The sequence below is a fragment of the Triticum dicoccoides genome, chromosome 6B (genome assembly GCF_002162155.2).
Source record: "Triticum dicoccoides isolate Atlit2015 ecotype Zavitan chromosome 6B, WEW_v2.0, whole genome shotgun sequence".
Taxonomy (NCBI): domain Eukaryota; kingdom Viridiplantae; phylum Streptophyta; class Magnoliopsida; order Poales; family Poaceae; genus Triticum; species Triticum dicoccoides.
Genome location: NC_041391.1, coordinates 541,036,363 through 541,058,287, shown reverse-complemented (window position 1 = coordinate 541,058,287; position 21,925 = coordinate 541,036,363).

Sequence of the window (21,925 nt, the reverse complement as noted above, 5' to 3'; positions counted from 1 at the left end):
TAGATATAGACCACATCCACTATGCTGCAATGGATGGCTACCTTTGTTTCAATATCTACAAGGGTTGGATGAAGAGCAATAGCCAAGTGTGCCGTTCAAGCAAAGAAGTATCAGCCAAGAGGAAGAGGGACAAGGACGAAGTCGAGGACGTGGACGAGGACTCCTCCGAGTGAGTAAGGTGTCAATATCGTTGCTCATGGTGGTTCTAGTGCAGTGTCTATCAGATTAGTTGCATAGTTTAATTTCAGGTGTGCTTAGTTGAATTTGAGGGGTGTGTTGTGCTGAGCCCCAGCAGAACTATGCTATGTTTCTTCTCGTTACTTTAACTCCTCAGTATGATACATGCTACTAGTATTTCTTTAATAGAATTTAGCACCCCAATTAAGCATGTACTAGCTTTTTTAATAGTACTATATGCATAATTTGGCGACGAGCACTCTCTATATGTACCACCTTTTTTTTAATTTCAATTTTTGCTCCACGGCGCAATCCATCGATAGTACTACTGTACAAAATTATACATTTTTTAAAAGGTTGGAGTACTGTTCATCACATATATAGCCAGTTAAATTCTCAACCTAGAGCAATGTGCATGCCATGTAGTAAACCGATACGGAGGAAGTATCGTAAAAATGAGGTGATTTTACCGAGCGATCGGCGGGGGAGCATGGCCTGTCATGCGGTCCCACGTGTCATGATGTACCAAGGCGATGCGCGTGTCCCTCTTGAGGCAGAAGCAATACTACGTGGTTTGAGATGATGGCGAACTGAAGTGTGAAATAATGGTTGCTTTGTCCGTCTGGGAAGGTGCGGCATTGTGATTTGACGTCTCATTGCTCATTACTACTATTGGGCCGGTACGAGTGGGGTGCGTCCCCCCTGTTGTTCTGCACTGTTATTTGGTGCTTGACACGTCGACCCGGTTGCTATATGTCCCACATGTCGGCGACAGGAAGTACATAATTCATGAAAGGGAGCGTCGACAGAGGACTATACTATAGAATTCATGAAAGGGAGCGACTTAGTTTTGGAAAAATCTGTTTTTACGGAGTACGTACCCACTAGGGTTTATAGGGCTCATCTAAAAACCATTCGTTTTTTTGTTTGATAAGTCTCAATTCTACTATACTAGTAGTAGTACCATTACATGTTGGATTTCGAGGTGCGTTAGATCACCCGACGCAAGCAGTGTCAAGAGGAAACTAACCAATGCATGTACAAGTTCATGGAAATTTAGTGGGAGTAAAGTTTTCTCCTCGTGCTGCGAGCCACCGCGCGCATGGGCAAGGGAGCGGGCGTAAGGCGTACAGTAGTAGGAGTACTACTACTACTACTACTCGTAAGGAAGCTTCACCTCATCCTGCGAGCCACCGCGCCCGTGGGTGGGGGAGACGGCATACTAAGCAAGCTTCTCCTCGTTCTGCGAGTTGACGGGACACATCAAAATTACTCCAGTGTATAGAGCCTTGCCTCTAAGGTAGGCCCCACATGGTTTGCCTCTTTTTTTAACATAACATTTCAAGTCGCAATTTGTTTGTTCACCTGTGGTAGACGATCCTCCCTCCACCAAGTGGACAACAAGTACACGTGCCAAATTACCACGTGGTCTGACTTTTCCGTACATAAATTAGCTCCACCGTGTACCTGCGCGGGTGTGGTTAGGAAAGAGACGGGAGTACGTGCACCGTGCGTGCACCTCTTCTCTTCGTGCACGTCCCCCACCTACGTAGTATGTGTGAGAGAGATACAAACCTAGACATAATGCGCCGTCCATCCCCATGCCTCTGCCCAGTCCGACCACCAGTCACCACCACGCCCCACTCCTCCTCACCTTATCTCTCATCTTTCTCCCTCCATTTTTATATACAAGGGGCCACTATCAAAATTACTCTATAATTTGTAGATATACAAGGCCACTAACACTAATCGATGCAATATTAATGGTGTTTGCCTCGTGGTACTAGCAAAGGAGGACATTAATTATCCCTAGCATGCATGCGGGAGTTTGTAAAAAAATGCATCTTGATGTTCCGTGCAATGCACGTGCATCTTGCTAGTCCATGAAAACAACACATGGAAAAATTCCACGGCGAACGAGGGATTTGAATCTGCTGGGAGGGGATGTTTGGATCTTGCCCGGGGTAGCCAAAATATTGGCGACCCTTTTGTCCACCGGTGCCTTTGCCACCGATGAACGAGGAATGGCTCGGGTGCTCATGCTGTCATGCATCCTCCAGCGCGCACGTTGGAGACGAGCTCGCACGAGCTGTGTTTTTTTGTCCCACAACGCCGCCCGAGCCGCCCACAGACCGACCGACGACCCGCAAATTACGCCATCCAACCGGACGAAATTCACGCAAACACGTAGACAAACTGATATTTCATATAAACAACGACGGAAATCATATAAAATACCAGATTTTCATAAAAACATGATGGATTTCATTACATTCAAATGAACTACGCAGTGCTAGTTCTGGACAGCACGGGTATATAATACCTGGCCTAAATGGTCGCCCGCTGATCGATTTGTGTTTGTCATGTCCGTCAGCACGATCACCGGACTGCCGGGAGCCCCGAAGGTATATGCTTCAGTGCAAAGGACGGCTCGCTTCCCCACTGCCCAACTGATATCATTGGCTGGTGCCGCAGATGATGGTGGCCGGCACCGGTTCGAGTTCATCACTGGCCACTACTTCGCTATGGCCGGCACCAACTCGAGTTCATCCTAACATTCCCCTCTTCCGTGGAGCCCATGTGGGGTCGACGGAGGTCCTCGCAGCAAAAGGATCCAGCAAGACACCTATTGTGTATGCTGGTGTCGCCTCCGCGGTGGCCTTCATGGGACCCAAGCGGCGGCGGCCTCCTGTGTTCTACTTCTCCTAGATGATGGCGGCGGACATGGAGGCGTTAACCACCGACTCGTCGCTCTCCGCGCACCCGGCTTCTGTCACTGCTTGCATGGCGCGGCCGTCGGCATGGGAGTATCGGCCACAGAAACGGGAGACGCGGTACGAGGCGGCAGCGTGGACGGCAGCAACGATGCTTGTGCGCCGCTCCTCATCGAGCTGGCCTGGAGCGGCGAGTTGGTGAAGCGTGTGCCGGCTTTGGGCGGCAACTAGCTCCGTCGGTCGAGGGAAGGGAGGTGGATCAGCGAGCTACATAGCTCGTATCCGGCGGGCTACCCAGCCGGCTTGGATGCGGAATAACTACTCTTCATAAGCCACTGTAAGAGTGGACAAAATGGTGGAGGAGATAGGGGAGCGGCGGAGGTGTGCGATTCTTGGCCGGCGTTTGGCCTCATTTAAATAGGAGATTAAATAGATGTCGGATGGGAGGAGCTCGGCCGGTGTTGCATTTAACACCGGCCCGGTCATGAACGGACGTGTGTCCAGAGTGGGTTTCTCGGCTTCCACACGGGCGGGTTTCATGGAGGCGTTTGAATGCGGCACGGAGGCGTGTTCAGCCGGGCGTGCAACGAGTGGTGCCCTCGACTATGACCTAGGTCACCGCACTGTTCTTCCACTAACGTGTGGGCTCTTTGGGTGCATGGCCTGCATGTCAGTGACCCAACGCAGGGAGCGCACAGCAGAGGAACCTTTGGTGGGCCAGGGCGGTCAGAAGCGGGCATTTCATAAATCGATGATTGTTCATTGAGTGTGACGTCATCTTTTTCATGTAGATAAGCCTACTATGTTGGTAGACCGTTCGATACGTTGTGATTCATAAAGACCGCTACAAACATCAATGTTCTGCTTATCACAGATAAGATTGATTAATACCTGTAACAATCCATGTCCTTAACAAAGGGTGCATGCACGTATAGGTTGAGCATGTGTCTTGCGTCATGTGCTGTGTGCATGCAGGCGTGCGAGTGTTGCGTGTGTGCAAGGATACGTTTCAGTGTTGCATGCATGGGTGCATACGTGTGTGTGTTCGTGAGTGCATGTGTACGTGTCAGTGTTGCACGCCAGCATGCGTGCGTGTGTACGTGTCAGTGTTGCACGCCTGCATGCGTGTGTGTCTTGCATGCGTGCATGTGTACGTTATGTGTACATGTCAGTGTTGCACGCCTGCATGCGTGCGTGTCTTGCGTGCATGCATGTGTACGTGCGGGATGAGGCTACATGTCAGTCGACTGACTTTTTCATCTCTGGTCACTAGATTTTCTAGCCGTTGGATATAAAATCAAGGGCCTCTAGTTTATCATCAAACTCCACCCCCCTGAGCTGCCAGCCCCCGCCGCCGTGGTCGGCCCGCGCCGCCATGCCGGCCCGCCCTCCCTGAAACCACTCCCCACCGTCGGTCTGCCGCCGCACCGGCCATCCCTCTAGCAGCCCCCCCCGCGCCGAGCTTTTTCTACGGCGATCCCCACCCCACCGCCCAATGAACGCCCCCCTCCAACCGCCGGTGGCTGCGAACCAGAGGTCTCACGACTTCGAATACCCACCGACCACTAATTTATTACTATTTCTGTCCTTCATATACACGCTGATAGGTGGGCCCTATGGTAATGTGCGCTGCTGAATGTGGACCGTTTGACTGGTCAATTGATCGTGTTATCAACAAATTACGGAGCTATATGGTGAGCCAATGACCGTATGCATGATCACCCTAAAATGTACTCCTATTTTATTAACACAGTACAGACTCAAACTACCATTTATTTCTTTCATATACGGGCTGACAGGTGGGCCCCATGGTTACGCGCCCCGATGGTGCAACACTAGTTGCATCGCGTGGAATGTTTGACTGGTCAATTGATTGTGTCATCAACAAAATACGGAGTTGTACGGGTGAGCCAGTGACCGTATAATCATGACATGTATTTGTTTAACACGGTACAGACGCAAGGGCTCATATATACGCGCAAGCACTCACCGCTATAAGCGCACACACGCGAACCCTACCCCTTTGAGCACCTTCGAGAGAGTGGGCCAGCATATATGATCTTGATATTTTAGGAAGTCACCATACGTGCCTCGTAATCGAGTGGAACGTCTCCTCCCACTGAACGTGCATCGCCGGAAAATACAGAGATTAACACAAGATAAATACGAGCACCGGGACTTTAACCTTGGTGGGCTCGAGAAACCACTTTCCTCGTAACCATCCAACCACATGTTGGTTAGCACGACAAAATGTACGTGGTGACCGTGAGGAGCTTATTATGAAGTTCAGTGACCATATCATGCTTTCGCTTCAAATACAATGACCATAAGTGTCGTCAACAAAATATGGAGCACGCATCAAATGCAAAGTCCGTCAGTGTCATCAACAAAATATGGAGACGTATCGTGAGCTAGATACCGTTGTACTATTGTATATGCTTATTTTCTTAGTGTCCGATTTGCGTGTGTGGTGTGTTGGGCACATCATTTCTAGTTGTGGTGGGTCAACATGAAGACTCATGGGTCGGTTCCATCCTACGCCACATATAGGTAGGACCGAGACGTGTTATATGAAGACCCATGTGGAGGACTCGACGTACAACACGAAGCTACCAGAGTCGCGAAGGACTCTATCCCCACTGGTGATAAGCCGACTATATATGATTTGTAACCCTAGGCCCTTAGTATGTTATACAAGCTTGGGGGCTAGTTCGTCAATAGTATACACACATGCACAATGCCTGGTATTCACATGTACTTTGTACACACCCCTATCACTAATATACAGTACCAGGAGTAGGCTCTTTCTTCAACTGCAAGGGTCCGATCCGAACTAGGGTAAAACTTTACCTCGTATTACCATCCAGCCTAACAGCCAGGGATATCCTACCAAATGATATGATGAAATCATATTTGCCAACTACTAAGAGAGAGGTGTGTCAGGGGGGATGTGTGCGAGAGAGGCCTAAAGATAATGTGCGTGCAGGAGGCACGTAGGCACATATATGTGCGTATAGAGGGCTAGTAGAGACCGTGCGTGTGTATATATGCATGCGAGAGAAATAGTGTTTTCGAACTGAGATTAGTGAAAAGAGTGGTACATAGAGGGCTAGTAGGCACATATATGTGCGTATAGAGGGCTAGTAGAGACCGTGCGTGTGTATATATGCATGCGAGAGAAATAGTGTTTTCCAACTGAGATTAGTGAAAGGAGTGGTACATAGTAGTCAGAAAGAGAGAGAGAGAGAGAGAGAAACAGAGAGAGCATGTGCGTGAGACACCTCGACACCCTGAGAGAGATTGTGAGAATGTGTGAAAGAGAAATGCCAATGCATATAAAGTGTGTGCACTTATGCGTTATTTAGAGAGATATATAACGCGTTTGTGAGAACGGGGCGAGGCATAGTGCATCTACGTGTAAAAGGCGGTTCTACACATTAAATTAAAATATAAATGGCATTATTGTTTTTGGATGAGATCATGAATTTTGTAAATTGCGTAAGGACAAAAATCGGTCTATCAGACGCCCATACTCTATTGAATTCTAGCATGTGCATGTGTTTATTTCATATCATCGATCCATAGAGTGAGAGCGGTTTGAAATACAGGCAATGGATGCATTTGCAATTCATATATAAACATTAATTAGTGCACTCCATGTTGTTAGTGTGAAGCACTTTATACATTTGTCACTTGCATGGATACATTCCAAATTGCTAGCTACGAAATAGAATACATGTCGAATTCAACATAAAGGGGGTTTCGAAGATTCGAATTCATAGGAAGTGCATTCATCTATTTGAATCCGAGATAATGGCATTTGTAAATCAGATGTAAAAGGGGGCATCAATCTTTGTTGTGAGTTTGAACATGCTATATATATTCATACGCATATCTAACTTTTTATATTTTGCAACCAAGGAGATTATATCTGGAACCATGCATGAACTGAGGTAAGTTGCATATTTTTTAATATATACTTGTGTACAATGTATATTCAAATGTACCCCCTCCATTCCAAAATAATCGTAGCTTTAGAATTTTCAAGAGTAAAGATTTGTGAAGTTTGACAAATCCTGAAAGTTCAATTCAAGAGAACCGAAAATGCTAATACTTCTGCTCCCAAATATTGAACGAAGCACCAAATAGGCCTATGGTCACCCGAAACCGCGTGAGACTAATGTTTGGTGGTACGAAATTACTGTCCTGACTCTGGCCCGTGTAGCCTATCGGCCCGATGTCCAAAGGTCTAAACTGGGGTAGGTTTGTAACTTCACCAAGACGCCAGTCTCAACCGCCTCCAAGAAGCATTCATACGCCATGGGCACCTAAACACCCATGCGCTCGGCCGAAATCTATCCCGCCCACATTTGGGACACCTGACATGACTGTCCTACCCCCAACCCGCAATATGTCCGAAATTTTAGATGGGGGCAAAGTTTGTAACTTTCCCCAAATTTCAAACAAGCGCGTCTCAAACCGAAACATTGTTCCCCCTTAGTTCCCCGCCTCCCTCCGTTTCCCCATTCATACTCCGTGGGCACGGAAATGCCCTCTCCACCAGCCGCGAAACCCCAGCCTCCTCTATCCTCCACCCCATAGCGGCCAATCAACCGCCGCCCTCCTCCATCACGCCAGATCCGGTACCCCGATGTTGTCGTCCAACGCAACCGCAACCGCAACGCCCTCAAGGACTTAGCAGCTGAAGCCGAGGCAGAGCTGCCTCCACGATGCCGACGCTGATGTGCGCCGTACCAGAACCACTCCGACCACACCGTCCTGCACCTCACTGCTGCGGCTCCACTGTCACAACCATCCACCGCACCGGAGCTGTTCCCGCTACGCCGTCGTTCGTCGCCTTGGATCTGCTTCCCCGCCACCGACAGACGGCCACCACACTACACTCAACAACTTGGCCATGGGTTCGTCCAAGGCTGCACCGTCCTCCACAACTTCTGGTTTCTGATGAACAACAAGAAGATCGTCGGAAAAACAGAAGGAGGACACAACACTGCCAGCAGAAAGAGGTACTCCTCTTCCCTTATTCGTGCAAATCTTACATCTCCGCTCACACCGTATTCATCCCACGAAAGAAACTAGTTGAGCGCTTCTTAGTGCATCTTCTTCGTGATACTAAATGCACAAGGTTTCCTCCGTTTTACTATTTCACCTTTGCTAGAGGTCAGTAGCCCACCTGGATTTCAATTTATGGTCAGTCGAACCGCAACTAAAAGAAGCAGCACCCGCTTAGGCGCGCGGAGCACCTAGTACGCCTGTTCCTTGGGGAAGCGGCGCATCGGTGTCTATCAGAGGGGTGTGGGGCGCAGGAGCTGCTTGCGCCCGATTTGGAGGTCGGCGGGGCTTGAATGGATGGCCGGGGGGCGGTGCCAAGCACGTCGGTGCGGTGAGGTCGAGGGGAGGGCGCAGGCAGGGGAGGAATACTGGGCCGGTGGTCACTGGCGTTTCGAGGAAGATCGTCAACACTTACTGGCTAGAGGTAGATGAAGGCAATCTGCCCGTTCTTTGTACATCGGATGGTGCAGAAAAAATGGACTGACGTATTTGCTTTCAGTCGACTGTTATTTTCATAGAATCCTGTAGTAATTTAGTGTGCCATGCATGTTGTAGAGCTATCATATGTCTCCTGTCATTTATTTCTCACCGACCTGCTATCTGCTACCTTTACACTGTACTAATTGTGCACACAGTTCACCCATACTCACACTATTGTTTTTTTATGCGTGGGTATTTCAGACTCTGATGTAGTGTTGATGAATGCAGAAAAGAAAAGACAGAAGTCGCTCCAGTGTAATTCGAAGATAAGCACTAAGCATTTCAGCGCTCTAATGGGTGCAGTGTCAGCAGTTGGAGACAGTAAACGTAGCTCTGCAATTGATGATCTCAATTGCCACACACAACCATCCCAGGTGCTTGCTTTAACTTCGTGCTGTCAAATGTGGTTGCATGTTGCATATGGTGTCTAAATTGTATTGCTTCCAATTTGGTTAAATTGCATCTGCTTACTTTACACATTATACCTTTCATAATGACATGCCTTCCTGTTTTTGATACATACTACATATGTCTATTAACCATGTTCGTACATCAAACTAATGCTCTTTTGTATCCCTCGTCAATCACTTATGATGAGATAGTCACCCGGGTGTGTTACTCAGAGATGCCCTACTCGTTTAAAGAGTGCAGTGTCATCCTCCCCACATGATTCTCAAGAAACAGCAAGGCTAAATGAAGACAGTCAACATAGCTCTCTAGTTGATCACCGCAATTCCCCCACACCACCATCGCAGGTGCTTGCTCTTACTTGGCAGTGTGATATGTGGTTGCATGTTGCATATGGTGTCTACCTTGTAATGCTTCTAATTAGGGTAAATTGCATCTGCTTAGTTAACACATTATACCTGTGAATATGACATGCCTTCCTGTTTTTGGTACATACTACATCTTTCTATTAACCATGTTCTTACATCAAACTACTTATCTTGTGTATCCCTCATCAATGCTCCTAATTTGTTAAATTGCACCTCCTTAGCTTACACATTATACATGTGAATATGACACGCCTTCCTGTTTTTGGTACATACTACATCTGCCTATCACACCATGTTCTTACATCAAACTACTGTTCTTGTGTATCCTGCATCTATCACTTATGATGAGACAGTCACACGCGTGGGTTAATATGAGACGCAATATTCTTATAAAGAATGCAATTTCATCCTCTCCACATGATTCTCAAGAAACAGCAAGCCTAAATGAAGATATTGAATGTAGCTCTGTACCTGAAGACCGCACTTCCCCTACACCACCATCACAGGTGCTTGCTCTAACTTCGCAGTGTGATATTTGGTTGCATGTTGCATACGGTGTCTAGCTTGTAATGCTTCTAATTAGGGTAAATTGCATCTGCTTAGTTTACACACTATACCTATGAATATGACATGCCTTTCTACTTTGGTACACACTCCATCTATGTGTTAACCTTGTTCTTACATGAAACTACCTCTCTTCTGTATCCTGCATTAATCATTTACGATGAGTCACCTTTATTCGTTGCATATTGCATATTATTTCTAGCCTGTTGCCATGTATTGCTTCTAATTTGGTCAAATACATTTGTTAGGGCACCCTTTTAATTTGGCAGAGTGATATTGGTTTCATCTTTCATATGGTTTCTAGCTTGCATCTATTCTAACAAGTTCAAGCACCTTGTGCTTAGTTTACACTTTATACATCATACATGTCAATATGTCACATTGTCCTGTTTTTCATACCATCCTCCTATCATGCGGCTGCCTTACATGAAAGTAGTGTTCGTCAGTATCATGCATCAATGAGTTCTGAAGAGCAAATTTTATTTCTTTTTCTTGTGGGTTTGACTTGACAAGGCAAAATCAAGAAAGAGGAAGGAAAAGAGTAAGGAAGGCGAGGATGGTGGTCCTCTGCAGCAACGTAAATGGAGCATCTGTACCGATTCTCCTTGTACTGATAGTGCATTACAAGGTCCAAGTCTCTGCTCCCCTACTCCACTGTCCAAGGTGCTTGCTCTAACTTGGCATTGTGATATCTGGTTGCATGTTGCATATGGTGTGTAGCTCGTATTGCTCCTAATTAGTGTAAACTGCATCTGCTTAGCTTACACATGATACATGTGAATATGACATGCTTTCCTGTTTTTGGTACATACTATATCTGTGTATCACACCATGTTCTTACATGAAACTACTCTTCTTGTGTATCCTGCATCAGTCACTTATGATGGGACACCTTTAAGTTGGCAGTGTGATATTGGTTTGCGTCTTGAATAATTTCTAGCATGTATTGCTTCTAGTTTGATGAATGCCACCTATGACGAGACAGTTTTAACTTGGCAGAGTGATATTGATTGCACCTTCCATATGGTGTCTTGCAGTGTTTCTAATTTGTTGAAGTGCCTTCTGCTTAGTTACCACATCATAGGTGTAAATATGTCAAGCCATCCATTTTTTCGTACATATTCCATCCTCGTATCATGACTTTGCCTTTCATCAGAGTAGTGTTCGTCAGTATCATGCATGAATGAGTTCTGAAGAGTGAATGATATTCCTTTTTCTTGTTGGTATGACCTCACAATGCAAAATCAATAAAGCTGAAGGAAATTGGCAAGGCATTGGATGATGGTGGTGCTTCCGAGCAACTGAAACAGAGGTTCTCTACAGATTCTACTCCGCCATCCTCCCAACAAGATTCGCAAGACAATGCAAGGCTAGACAGTCAATGTAGCTGTGTAGATGATGAGCACATCTCCCCTACTCCGCCATCATAGGTGCTTGCTCTAACTTGACACTATTATATGTGGTTGCATGTTGCGTATGATGTCTAGCTTGTATTGCTTCTAACTTTGTTGAATTGCATCTTCTTACTTTACACATAATGCCTGTGAATATGACATGTGTTCCTGTTTCTACATCAGACTACTATTCTTGCATATCCCGCATCAGTCACTTATGATAAGGCACCTTTAAGTCGCCACTGTGATATTGGTTATGTCTTTCATATGATTTCTAGCATGTACTGCTTCTAATTTGTTGAAACACCATACAGTTTGAACTTGGCAGGGTGATATTGGTTGCATCTTTCATATGGTGTCTAGCTTGCAGTGCTTCTAATTTGTTGAAATGCCTTCTGCTTAGTTACCACATCATAGGTGTGAATATGTCACACCATCCTCTTTTTCATACATATTCCATCCTCGCATCATGTGTTTGCCTTTCATCCGAGTAGTGTTCATCAGTATCATGCATGAATGAGTTCTGAAGAGCGAATTTTATTCCTTTTTCTTATCGGTTTGACTTCACAATGCAAAATCATTAAAGCTTAAGGAAATTAGTCCGGCAGTGGATGATGGTGGTCCTTCGGAGCAACTCAAACAGGGGGTCTCTACAGATTCTACCCCGCCATCCTCCCAACAAGATTCACAAGACAACACAAGGCTGGACAGTCAACGTAGCTGTGTAGATGATGAGCACATCTCCCCTACTCCACCATCACAGGTGCTTGCTCTAACTTGGCACTATTATATGTGGTTTCATGTTGCGTATGATGTCTAGCTTGTATTGCTTCTAACTTGAATTGCATCTGCTTACTTTACACATAATGCCTGTGAATATGACACGTGTTTCTGTTTCTAGAACATATGTGTACATGATGAGCACATCTCCCCTACTCCACAATCACAGGTGCTTGCTCTTACTTGGAACTGTTATATGTGGCTGCGTTTTCCGTATGATGTCTAGTTTGTATTGCTTCTGATTATGTTGAATTGCATCTGCGTAGCTTACAACTTATACCTGCAACAATCACTTACCCATAAGACACATTTAACTTGGGACTGTGATGTAGGTTGCATCTTGCATTGTCTTCTAGCTTGTACCGCTTCTAATTTCTTGAAATGGCACTTACAACGAGACACTTTTTACCTGATAGAGTGATATTGGTTGCGTGTTCATATGGTGCCTAGCTTTCATTTCTTCTAATTTTGTTGAAATGCCTTCTGCTTACTATATTTTCATACATATTCCATCCTCCTATCATACGTGTGAATATGAAAGGCTGTCTTTTTTGTATATATTCAATCCTCCTATCATGCGCTTGCCTTACATCAAAGTAGTGTTCGTCTGTATCATGCATCAACCAGTTATGCAGAGCTAATTTTATTCATCTTCTTGTGGTTTTGACTTCATAAGGCAATATCAGAAAATAGGAAGGAAAAGAGTAAGTTAGGGGATGTTGGTGGTCCTCCGCACTGACGCAAACAAAGACTCTCTAGATTTGCCACTGCTACTGCTAATGAAGTTGAAGTCCCAAGTCTACATGATGAGTTCATCTCCCGTACTCCACCATCGCAGGTGCTTGCTCTAAGTTGACAGTGTGATAATTGGTTTCATGTTGCATATGTTGTCTAGCATGTATTTCTTCTATTTTGATTAAATTGCACCTGCTGAGTTTATACGTTATACATGTGCATATGACATGGCTTTTTGTGTCTAGAATACACTGCATCTATCTATCATACCATGTTCTTACATCAAAGTACTGCTGTTGTGTATCCCGCAGCAGTCACTCATGATTGGATGCTTTTAACATGGCAATTTGATAGTGGTTGCATCTTGCATTGATTTCTATGTTGTACTGCTTCTAATTTTTTGAATTGCCACTTATGACAAGACACTTTTAACTTGGCAGAGTAATATTGGTTGCATCTTTCATATGGTGTCTAGATTGCATTACTTCTATTTTCTTGAAAATTCTTCTGCTTAGTTTGCACATCGTAGCTGTGAATATGTCATGCCGTCCTGTTTTTCTTACATATTCGCTCATACGGTTGTCTCACATCAAAGTATTGCTTGTCTGTATCATGCATCAATGAGTTTTGAAGAGTGATTTTATTCTTTTGTGTTGTGGGTACAACTTGACATGGCAAAGTCAAAAAAGAGCAAGGAAAATAATATAGTAGGGAGTGTTGTTACTCGTCGGGTGAACGGAAAAGGATCTGCCGTCGAGATTCTGCTGGTACTTATAGTGCAGTAGAAGGTCCAAGTCCACCGGCTAAATCTACAAACATAGTATGACCTGCTCCACCAGTTGCAACATCCGCTTCAACTATACCAGCATCTCAACCAGTTACTCGTTCATTTGCTCCGGAACTGGCCAGTTCCCAAGCTGCCTTCACACCTAACACTACTTCTGAAGCACTGCTGACACAACAGGACTTGGCAAGATCAGATGAACCTCATGAGCATCAACACCAAGACGGTACCTGACCGAGTCAAGTTGTAGTTGCATGCTCCTTTATATGTACTCTCACAGTTTGATGTACACTCACACTTTCCATATTAGTTGTTGAACTAGCACCACGGCGCAAGCGGAAACAGACATCAGGGATAATGCTTGACAGATTAACAAAATCTAAAGTAGGAAGAATGGAGATCCATTTTGAGGCATGTTTAAAAAGGCCACGTGATGCTATAGATTCAGCCAAGTTAGTATCAGAGGCGGCCGTTGTCGTTAGGTGTCATGCACGTATCCTCCCAACATGGATCTAGTACAGGAATGAGAAATCCAATACCCAGTTTAACACCTTCCTTGACCATTTATCTGTAAGTAATGTTATTCATCGCAATTAGTAATATTGTCTTGCTCTGTCCCATACTTTCTAGCTTCCTCCTAATAAGACTCACATTCTTTTTTCAACAGATGAGGTTCAAGTTGGATCCGAAAGATGATGCAACTAAACAAGCATGCACTCATGTTTTTCAGTATGCTTTGTGACAGTATCGGTACCACCTTAGAAAATCTCACTTTAAAGGCAAGGCTAACAATGAAATCACCCAAACATCTCTAGTGGAATATATTACAGATGAAGACTGGACAACCCTCGTTAAACACTGGTCTAATCCAAAGTATCAGGTAGGCTATATGTATTTGATCAGACCACATATTGAACTTGTATTTATGTATGTGCCTTACAAGTGTATCTTGTTCTAGGCTAACTGTTTGAAGAAAAAACCAACCATTCTAAAGTGAAATTCCAACACACAACAGGATCTCGTAGCTATATTGCACACTGCGAGGCTCTTGTAAATAGCTGCTACTTCCTTCTTTTTTGTGTGCCATATTATCGTATCTATATTGACTTGTTCCAAATACAGAGGAAAGCCCGTGCGGACCAAAAAGAACTTGAACCGAATGAAGTGCAAATCTTCAAGGATTGCCACACCAGCAAAATGAAGGGCATGAGCACACCAGTTCAAGCCGCTGTTGTAAGTCCTTATTCCTCCTGCCTTGAATTGATTGGTACTGCGATGTGTTCATTTAACTACTTGGTTTGCAGTCAATGTCAGTTACTCTGTTCACTTTTATACACAGTTGTCTTAACGTATCGTTTCACCTTACATGGTTTAAAAGAGATGAAGGATATTCTTTTGGTCTTGATCTGTAATCTAGTTGTTATGTTCATGTGCGCACACAATGATAAAATAGCCTATTTGTTTTATATCTGTTTGCCCATGATATGAATGATGTCATACTATGTTCATCCTACTTTAAACCATGTCTCTTTATCCTTAGATGTCAACAAATGTGAGGAAATAGACAATACAGTAGGCATGCTACATGGACATATGTTCCGAAAGTGATTTTATTATGTAGTTGGCACTACAATACATGCTAATGTATTACAATAGTTCACCAAAATAAGTTATGTATAAATGTTTAACATACTTTGTTTGTTTTTGTCTCATTAGTAAATTATCTGGTACACTAATCTACAAGTTCAAACTTTCAGGAAGCTATGGAACAAATGATTGAACAGCCACAACCACCTGAAGGTGACGAGGCTACTACAGGCACAATGTCACCTCTTGTTGCAGTGTGTCAGTATCTCTCCACTAACAGTGCAAAAAGCACCTTCCTGCGTAATTCTGGGTTGGTTGTCAAGGTAACCTCGTCCAAATTGCCTTCTGAACAAAATCTTCCTGCTAGACAGAGTTATATATCTGTCCTCCAGACACAAGTCCAATATGTCGGATTCGGGGTTCTAGCAGACCCTTGAGGTTCGAACACTGGGGTGCGCGCGGAGGTTTCACCTTCTACCTACCTGTTCCATGCCGAATCGCTAGGATCTAAACTACGAGAAGAACAACACAAGAGACAAAGGGTTTATACTGGTTCAGGCCACCATTGTGGTGTAATACCCTACTCCAGTGTGTGGCGTGGTGGATTGCGTCTTGGGATGATGATGAACAATACAAGGAAGAACAACCTCGCGAGGGTCTGTTCTTGTGGTGGTGTTGTCCCTTTTCTAAGGTTTGATTCTAGATGCCTATCTTATCTCCAGATTCCTCTTCGGATCCCTCTACCCCATGGGTGGCTAGTCCTATTTATAGGCGAAGGCCCTGGGCCTCTTCCCAAATATTGAGCGGGAAGGGCGCCAATAATTGGCCAATTTGAAGGGGAACATCTAGTACACTTATCCTGACTAAAGTTGGTCCTCGCCTGCCAAAGGCTCTGGTGGTGACACCGATTTGGGCTCCATGGTGGCCTCCATCCTGCCGTTGGACTGGTCTTGGTCTTGTTGCACCGAAATGGATGCCTTTGCTTGATGCTCTCGCCTGCGCTTGCTCCCCTTGCACCAAAGAGGAAAGAAGGACACTGCGCGGGCTGGCGCCCGGCTGGCGCCCTCGGTCATCATGGCTTGCGTCATGGGCACCTCGCGAGGTACCCCGCCTTGAACTCTCCGCCTCCTCGTGAGCTAGCCTGATGAGGCCGTGCCTGAGGAAGCTCCTTGTCGTCCGCCCGCGAGGCTTGGCCCCTCGTTAGGGTCTTGAGCTTGTGTTGATGAAGATGGGCCGTGCTGGGCCCCCTTTGAGCCACGCCGCAGGCCACAGGCAGGCAAGTCTGGGGACCCCCGTTCCCAGAACACCGACAGTAGCCCCCGGGCCCAAGGCACGCCCGGACTTGGCCGAGCAGAGAGGCGAAAGGGCAAGTGCGAAGCGTCGCGGGCCCTAACAGCCTGCGGCCTTGGGCGCCGCATGGCGGTTGATTGGACGCGGGTAGCACTGTTCCCCCACGCCTCCTCATTTGGTGCTAGGCTAGGCGGACTTGTAGTTGTACACAGCCACTCCCCTTTCCTTTGCTCGTGCGCCCTCTGTCCTTCCTCCTTTCGAACTCCAGCTTCCACTTCGAAGCCAATCTTGAACCTTTCCTCCCCCCCTTCTGTCGCCATGGCTCCGACAAAGAAGGGGAGAGGGAAGGGACCCATGCCTTCGCCTTGCTCGCCGCCGTCGGCGGCCCCCGCCGTGGACCGGGCGATCATAGTCAATCGAGAAGGCTTGGGCAAGGTTAGTTCGGCCCTGGCCACCATCTTCAATGAATGCGGGAGGACGACGGCCTAGCCCGCATCTCGGTTCTCCATCGATAGGATAATCACCGAGGTCCCTTATTTCGTCGACGCCCTGTGGGCGGGGCTAATTCCCCCCTTTTCGGATTTCTTCAATGCCGTGCTCTCCCATTATCAGATCCACATGATGCATCTGGGTCCTGACTCCATTACTCTTCTAGCGGTCTTCGCCTTTGTTTGCGAGGCTATGGTAGGCATCATCCCTTCGGTCGCCCTGTTGCGCCACTTCTTCGCTCTGCACCTCGTCGACCCCGCCCAATGCTCGGGATGCGCGAGCTTCATTGCCGCACCCGAGACGGCGGCCTCAGGGATTGACTTTGGTCTTCCTCCACCCGCGCCTGGGTTCCGCGAGCGGTGGCCGTATGTGGACGTGGGGGTGCCCAGCCCCCTACTGTCGAAGCTGACTTCGCATGCTGTCCCCAATTTGGGCTGGGGCCAGGAGACGCTCACAAGCCCCCAGCTCTTCTTCGTCTGGCGTCGCTTCGAGTGCTTGAGATTGCTTGACGTGACGGCGCCCAAGGTGGTGAAGGAGTTCCTGCTACGCCGAGTCGCCCCTCTCCAGCGCCACTCTCGCCGAATGTGGGCCTTCAACGGGCGCGGGGGTCGTATGAGGCTCCAGGAAGAGGACCTGACGCCTGAAGCGTTGAGGAAGGTACTCTTGGTTTTGACTGGGGACCCCAACCCTGGCAGCATCCAGCAAGGGGTGGGGGGGGGGGCTTGCTGTACCTCTGTTCGGGCAGGAGAGACTTCGTGAATCAGATGCCCGTTTTCGACGAATGGGGACCGCGCCCCGTCGGCCTCCAGGGGCCTCGCGAGAATCCAGTGACAGTGGCCGCCCTTTCAATTGGTCTAGGCGGTTCTTTGTCAAGTGGCGGAGCAGGGAGGCATGAACCTCCGGAGGCCGAGGGTGCCCCTGCCGGGGCGACAACGCTGGGAAGCGCTCAAGAGGGAGCGTCCCCTGAGGCCCGTGCTGCCGAGGCTGAGGGCGGCGAGCAGCCGCCTGCTGCACCCGGGGCCGAGGACTCTGAGGCCCTGGCCGCTTTTCTTGGCGAGGCGACCGGCGGCGCGCATCAGGCAGAAACCCCTGACGCGGGTCGTCTTGACGTTCCCTCCTCGTTGCAGGCTGACCCCTGCGCTCAACTCTTGGGCCGCTTCTGCGTGGACTTTGAGGCCCTCCGGAAGAGAAGGGAGGCCCTGGGCGACGATTACCCTTGTCGCCTACTGAAGCGTAGAAAGTACTTCACCATCAATGAGTAAGCCTTCTCCCTTCCCAGCTCCAGATTCTTCTGCTGCCCTTCCTGAACCTTGCTCCGCAGGGCCCTTCCTCCCGAGCTCACGGAGATGACTGAGGAGCCATCCCCCTGCTTCCGCCTCCTCCACCGTCTCCGGTCGCTTCGAGCTGTAGAGCCCTTGTGGTGAGGTCGATCGAAGAGACGAATTACCCCGAGGTGCAACGCGGCCCCGCGCGCCTTGTGACCTTCCTTCACGAGCCTTCTCGGGGCCTAGCCAGCCTGCCGTGGGCTTCTCGTCTGGTCGTGGACAGTGATTGGCTGGGGTACTCCCAACGCTTTTCACTTGGGGATGGACTGGCCCCAGGTCGGGCTCCTGGTGAGGCACGCCCGATCGCCTCAAGGGCGCCAGCCCCCAGCCCCCAGCCCGAGGGGGGCGCTAATCAGTGCCCCCCCAACGCTTGCTTGGGGCGGATGACGGCGTGGAAGATGTACTTGAGCGTGCTCGGGAGCGTCGCGCTCTTCGCCAAGGGTTCCTTCGAAGGGCGGCTGACGTGGTGAGCCTGCTTGATGATGAGCTTGTTGATGAAGACGCGCGCCTTGAGGCTGAGGGCCTGCGCTTGGTCGCGGAGAGGCGCGAGCTGGAGGCGGCAGTCACCCTCGCGCGCCGCCAACGCGATCTTGACGATGAGGAGGCCACGGCGTCGCTGGCGGCCTCTCGGGTGGCCCGTTCCCAGGCCGTCGAGGGAGCCCGGGAAGCTGACCAGCGGCGAGAGGCGACGGAAGAGCAGGCACGAGAACTCCTGGCCCGGTGCCGCTCACTGGAGGAGCAGGTGGAGCTGCGCGAGGCGGCCCTCGCGTCAATGAAGGTGACTTCCGGTGACCCAGCGGAGCTCCAGAAGCGCGAGGAAGCGCTGACGCTGGAGGCTGCCGAACGCGCACGTGAGTACAAACGCATGGAGATAAGGGAGCGCTTGGTGACACGAGAGGAGAATGATGTCGCTGCGCAGGAAACCCGTGTCTTGGAGGAGATCGGACATCGGGTGGCAACAGCGCGCTCGAGCCTCGAGCGCGATTTCTAGGAGAGGCTGGCGTTGATCCGGACCGAGGCTGAAGGTAGGACCACCGCCCTGAGGACCAAGCTGGAGGAAGCGACGCGGCGGGTTGATGCCTTGTGGGCCGCACTTGAAGTGGCGCAGGGGGAGTCAACTACTTCTCGTGCCGAGGTGCTTCTTCTTTGCCAACGACTGGACGAGGCTGAGGCTGTTGCGCGCCAGAATGCGGACGAGATACGCCAGCGGCGGCTCCTGGAACATGAGCACGCCCCCATGCTCACCACACTTCGGGAGAGAGCCAACACGGCCTTGGGCAACATCTGCGGGGCGGCCGTTGGCGCACCGCATGCAACCAACTACGCCGGCAACCTTCAGTTCTTCACCGACATCGTGACGCAGCTGGAGGCGCGGTCGGTCAGGGCCAACAGGTTGGTGGAGGAAAAGAGCCGCGCCCTGCTCGGGCGCGCCTTCTCCCGTGTCTTCAGCCATCTCCAGAACATGGATCCTCACTTCGACTTTGACGCTGCCATCGCCCTAGTTCCCCAGGCCGTCCGGGGTGACCTGGCGGACTGGGTGGAAGACAATGTGGACGCTCTTGTCAGAGCCTTCGCTTCAGACGATGATGACGCGATCGTGGCCGCCGGCGAGGGCGGCGTGGTGAACGGTCCTGACGCCGCCGGCGACAACGCAGAGGGCGATGGCGAGGCCAGCGACGCTAGCGACAGTTCGGGTGGTGCACATGAGGATGCATTGGGGGATTTATCCGACTAACCTTGCATTGCTCCTGTTTCCTTACCCTGCATGAATATAACTCAGGCTTTTTGACCTGCCGATTGTAAGAGCATTTTGGGAGGGGGTGCCCCTCATGTAAAGCTTATGTTCAGCGTACTAGTGGGTGCTGTATCGCCCACGTGCCCGTGCCAAGTGGTTGGCTAGGTGAAGAACCGGATGGCTAGTTTACCTTTGTCCCGTGCGGGTCCTGAGATAATACGCGGGAGGCCGTGGTGTCTCGAATGCCTCTGGATCGAATCCGTATGATCTGCAGTGAAAAAGCCTCCTGAGAGGATATGGCGGCGACAGTCTGGGATGCACGCAAGCTAGGCCAGACCCGGCTCGCGAGGGGCTCATGAGGGGAGGCAGCTGAGGCGAGGTCGTAACCAAAATGCGAGAGATTGCTCAAACGAGACTAAGCACCCCTTCCCCGAACACACGCAAATCTCAAATTCGAATCCAACTTAAATCCAGCGGGGGAAAGCAACAACCAAGGGAAAAGAAACGAAGGTAGAAAAGGCCGCGTCCGGCACCTAGTCTAGTCTTCGACGTCTTCTCACTAGCGCGGAGCTAAGTGCTGCCACTGGGCGTGGGAGGGAGCCCCAGGGCCTGAGGCCGGCACCCCTGAGACTCCGGGGCGTGTACAGCCCCACTCATTATTACGTGAGAGTGTCACGGGGCGGCGAGCTTCACAAGCGCTAGGCCTTCTTCACAGGTACCGGCCTTGCTTCATATCGCCAGACGAGGGCCCCGTCTTGCGCCACACTCTAGTGCCATCAACGACGACCGGAAACCAGGACGCCGCCGATGGGGTAGAGCGGTCACCAGCGGTTCCACCGACGACCACGGGTCCTCCGCCAGGGGCAGGCCCTGAGGCGCCTCCCCAGCGGAGGGCCTACCTCCTGGGAACGCCTTGCTCCGAACGCCGCAGTGGTGATGTCGGATCTCGGCCCCTCCCCTGCAGCCCCCGATGCCCTCCTCCTGAGGGGTAGGAGGCTACGGGAGCGGGACAGCTGCTCGCTGCGGCGACCTGCATCTCCTCCGACCCATGATTAGCGTATGCCTGCTCCTGAGGAATTAGCGGTACCCGATAATCGTCGCTTCCAGTGTGGCCGGTGAGGCCGCCCCGGGGCTCCTGGAAGAGCTCAGCTTCTGGTGCCTCGTCCCCCCAACTTGGGCTGAGGAGCCAGCCTTGTTCGCCCTCGCGCGGGTGCCCTTGGTCCAACATGCGGGGCACGTACTCTTCGGGTGCCGCTACCCCGAAGGCCACGTCATAATGCTCCACGCGCCATGCAGCTCTGCTTGATGTGCCAACCTGGGGGTGCTAACGCGGCGGCCCACTGGGGTCATGGGTTGTGATGAGTCCTTCTTCGCCAGCGGGGAGCGGAGTCAGAGCAGCCACTGGCCTGGTGTCGACGGCTTCATTGGTGCCGGGGTAGCCTTGGAGCCCGCGGGCGCGCGTGGGCCCCCCGCGCGGGCTGCTCTGGGCCTGAGACGGGAGTTGAGTGCAGAGCCCCCGAGGCGGCGAAGCCCAGGAGCTCTGCCACCCGCTCTAGCAGCACGTCGCGGCCGCCTTCCATCATCCTGCACTGCAGCAGCTCTCGGGCCACCGTGAGTGCGACCCTTGAGTTCGCCTGCTCCCGACAAGTGTACGGCGCCGTGGCCGCGGCGTGGTTGGAGGCTCTTGCTACCGACCGCGTCTGTCGCGGTGTGAGAGCTGTCGGGGTCTGCCCGCGTCGCCCACGGCCTGCAGCGCCCTGCGGACCGCGATCTGCCTGGGGCGTTGGGTCGCCCGGGGCGAGCGGCTCTGCACCAGCGGGCCAAGCTGTCCAGGGGGCAGGGTTGCCTGCTTGGTCGCTGGACATGGTGATGACGATGCGGCGGGACACGAAGTGGCGGAAGGTGGATCCCGGCGCACCCCTACCTGGCGCGCCAAATGTCGGATTCGGGGTTCCGGCAGACCCTTGAGGTTCGAACACTGGGGTGCGCACGGAGGTTTCGCCTTCTACCTACCTGTTCCTC